At 41.6% G+C, this 3619-nt stretch overlaps 1 long non-coding RNA gene across 1 annotated transcript; it reads right to left on the reverse strand.

Annotated features, from left to right (window-relative positions):
- Nucleotides 1-1145: 1145 nt before the first annotated feature.
- Nucleotides 1146-2866, reverse strand: LOC131901123 (uncharacterized). Its single transcript, XR_009376373.1, has 2 exons — nucleotides 1968-2866; nucleotides 1146-1308 (listed from the first exon to the last, which is right to left on the reverse strand). It is a non-coding gene; the product is annotated as an uncharacterized LOC131901123 (long non-coding RNA).
- Nucleotides 2867-3619: the final 753 nt, after the last annotated feature.

Consider the following 3619-nt stretch of genomic DNA (forward strand, 5'->3'; position numbering starts at 1 on the left):
GGTGGCTAAGGTCCGAGAGAGTCCCTGTCTTAGGCTACACAGGGGGCTTCCCACGCTCGGCAGCGTGCCGTGTTGAGCCGGTCTCGGGCGAACTCTGTATGCTGTTGTCTCAGGCGTGGGCCCTGTACCCTCTAGCAGGACCGTGGGGACGTTAGGGCCTTAGGACACTGAATCTGAGTCCTTGATGGGGCTCCTGGCCGGCCTCCTCGGAATCTACTCCGTGATAATGAATCAAGACGTGTTGTGGTAAGGCCGAATCAATCTGATTTTTGATAAACCGAGTCAACCGCTGAAAGACCCAGGGACCGAAGGTCAAACCACCCATGCTGATTTTCAAACTCCCTTTTGCTTTGAGCCAGCCTTTCCCTTAATATTTCCATCGATTCCCTGACAATACCAGTGTGGTCGGCATAAAAGCAGCATTCTCCCTTCAAGGCTGCACTTAATCCCCCCTCCTTTAAAAATAGTAAATCCAGACCTCTTATGTTTTGTAACACAACCTCAAAGAGCGAGGTTAAAGATTTCTCCAGAGCAGAAATGGATCTTTCTATGGCCTCTAGGTCAGTAGTCATAGCCATTTGTAACTGCATAAGGTGGTTGCTCTGCACGAGAGCAGTAGTTCCTGTACCAATTCCTGCAGTGATGCCCCAATACCTAACAAGAGGGCAATAGTCATAGACACAGGTTCTCGAGTGTATCTGCTTCTCTGCTCAAAGAATTCCATATCGGAGACTAATTGGACCAGAACATAAGAGTTTTCCCATTATCAATGGCAAAGCAAGCTTCCCCTTATTTAGTTTTTGCCATCTGCAAGTGTGTCATGGGTTCAGAGGTGGATATTGGAATTCTAGCATCCTCAGTTTAGTGGTACCCAGACATGAATCATCATTTAGTTAAGACATCAGTGATATAAGAGCCAACAGTAATTAGCAGAAGCACAAGGCCAAAAGCCTTATGATGGCTGACAGAGTTCCTTATCCTCAAGGAACTTGGAACTTTATCTCAGGTTCCCTATGACAAGAAATTCCCTTTTGATCTAACATTCCAGGGTGGGAGGGAAACAGGGACGATGTTTTCTCTTCTATAATTACTTCCTGCTGACATTGGGACGTTGTTATCAAGGTCCTGGAAAGCCAGAATGTTAGTCAAAGACAAGAGGGAATGTTTTATTGACCAGCTGAAGAGATGGTATGCGTATCGGCTGAATTGGTCCATATCAGCTTTCAGCAAGTTCAGGGCTCATAGTCATTTGCAGTAGGTTGTCACCAGCAAATGATGCTTGGATGTATCTGTCAGCCAAGTGGAAACCTGTTGAGATAGATATAAACTAGGAACAGGAGTTAAAACTTACAAACTTATTTGGAACTTTTAGACCCATAGTCTTAGTAATTGTAGTATTATCAATTTGCCCTGAAATCCATATTGAACTGAAATTTCTTTGGCCCAATGAAAAGCATCTGTAAGTCTATATTTAGAATCTGTTTATCTTTTTTAAAGAGACTTGTAGCTAAAGTTTTCCTGCCTGGCCCACAGTCAGAACCAGTCTCTCTCATCTGCCAGTCCCACAGCCGCTCAGACCCGACCAAGTAAACATAGAGACTTATATTGCTTGCAAACTGTATGGCCGTGGCAGGCTTTTTGCTAACTGTTCTTATAGCTTAAATTAATTCATTTCTATAAATCTATACCTTGCCATGTGGCTCGTGGCTTACCGGCATCTTCACATGCTGTTTGTCATCGTGGCGGCTGGCAGTGTCTCTCAGCCTTCCATTTCCCAGCTTTATTCTCCTCCTTATTAGCTTTATTTTTTTTATTCTCTTTAATTAATTAATCCATTGATCAAACAATTACTAAACTGACAAAAGTATAGCTAGCCCAGTCATCAATGTTATCAAAGATCTGAGGATAGACTCTACCTGAGTACAGACTTTTAAATCTATTTAAAAACAACAGAGACTATCCATTACCCAGACTGCCATCATCCCAGGCTCCTATAGTCTTCATAGTGTTGGCAGGACAGGTGTCAGGACAGCATCAGTCTTGGCTGCTGGGCCCATAATGTGAAATTCTCCCTGTGGAGGAGAAAGACTGACCTTATCTTGTCAGTGTCTCATTTGTCCATTCTTCTATGCCACATCCCTGGCAGCAGGTGTTGAGTCAGAGCGTCTTGCCCAGTGGTCGGTGTCATCCGCAATTCAGGTGGCATCTTCTTGTCATTGTTCCATATCTTCTTTGGAGACCTTGGGAGTCATATCTAGGAGCTGGGGAGCTCGGAGTCTCTGTTTGCTATAGTAAGCTTTTTATCAAATAATGTAAATGCCATATTCATCAGATCTTTGACAGGTTTGAGGACCATTATCTATTAAATGTATCTGAGCCAAACAAATCTAGGCCTAATCCTGAAAATATCTCTAAGTTTGGTAACAATAACCAGGCCAATTTGTTCTCCTATAGATATATTAGTCAAATATATCTCTTAGTTTTTTTTTTATTTAAATAGAACAGTTTATGCTTTAAACTAGTATCTGAATAGCCAGATGACTAGTATTAACTTGTATTCCTTAACACAAAGGACACGCAAACTCAGACATTCAAAACCAAACATACATGTGGCCACATTTTTCATTCATACCTGTAGAGTAGACAGACAATTTTACAACTATGACCCTTTGGAGTCTCAATGTAACAGCAGAATAGCAAGACAAAGAAATCTGAAACATGTTTCATTTTTTTTTTTATATATCTCAAGTCATTTTTTTTTAAATCATTATTTAAGCCTTTTTTATCCTCAGACCATTATATCTTGCTTTTACGTATTCTAATAACTGTGGGGCGTTTACCCAACCAACCCCACAGTTCCCCAGAGTTTTCTTGAGTGCAAGCAGCAGGAAATATTAGATAGAAGGATTTATTGCGGAGAATCTCGCGGAGATAAACAGATAGAAAACAAAGGATAGCCTCAAGAGGGCCTGGAACCTATTCCAACGGGCCCGACTGTCTCTGCCCCAGGGTTTTTATAGAGAAGTCAAGGGGTGGAGCAAAAGGCCTCCTCCCCCAGCACAGCCAAGTGCAGACCATCCCAGACACCTGCACTTAGGCCCGTGGTCTAATCATCCTCTATGCAGACCTGCTGGGGAAAGCCACGAGGAACCCGACAACGGGCTCCCACAGGTCCCCCTTTCTTAATATATAAAAAAAAATAACTATTAATGGCTTACAGCAATCTCCATAGCTGTTACACCTCCCAGTATGGGAGTAGATGATGATAAAGATGGCATTTCTCTTTTGAATTAGGTCCAAGGTGACTACAGCAGTCTTAGCTGCCTCAAGCCCTTTCTAAACCAAAAACTCTTAAGGTGACTACAAACTTAAAGAATCCCTTAGCTTCATCATTACCATTAACAGGTTAACATAAATATTGCTATACATAGTCACAATTCTCTCAATCTTACAACTCAAAGCAAACTCTTAACAGAACCATTTGAATTAGCATATATGGTGCTAAATATAGTTAACAATTTTCTCCGTCTTACAACTTTAACTCAATCATTTGAATTTTCTTGCTAACAGAACTTAGGAAAAACTTCAATGTATTCACATCAAACTTAAATATTTCCTT

Source organism: Peromyscus eremicus, unplaced genomic scaffold, assembly GCF_949786415.1.
Source record: "Peromyscus eremicus unplaced genomic scaffold, PerEre_H2_v1 PerEre#2#chrX_unloc_3, whole genome shotgun sequence".
In the NCBI taxonomy this organism is placed as follows: domain Eukaryota; kingdom Metazoa; phylum Chordata; class Mammalia; order Rodentia; family Cricetidae; genus Peromyscus; species Peromyscus eremicus.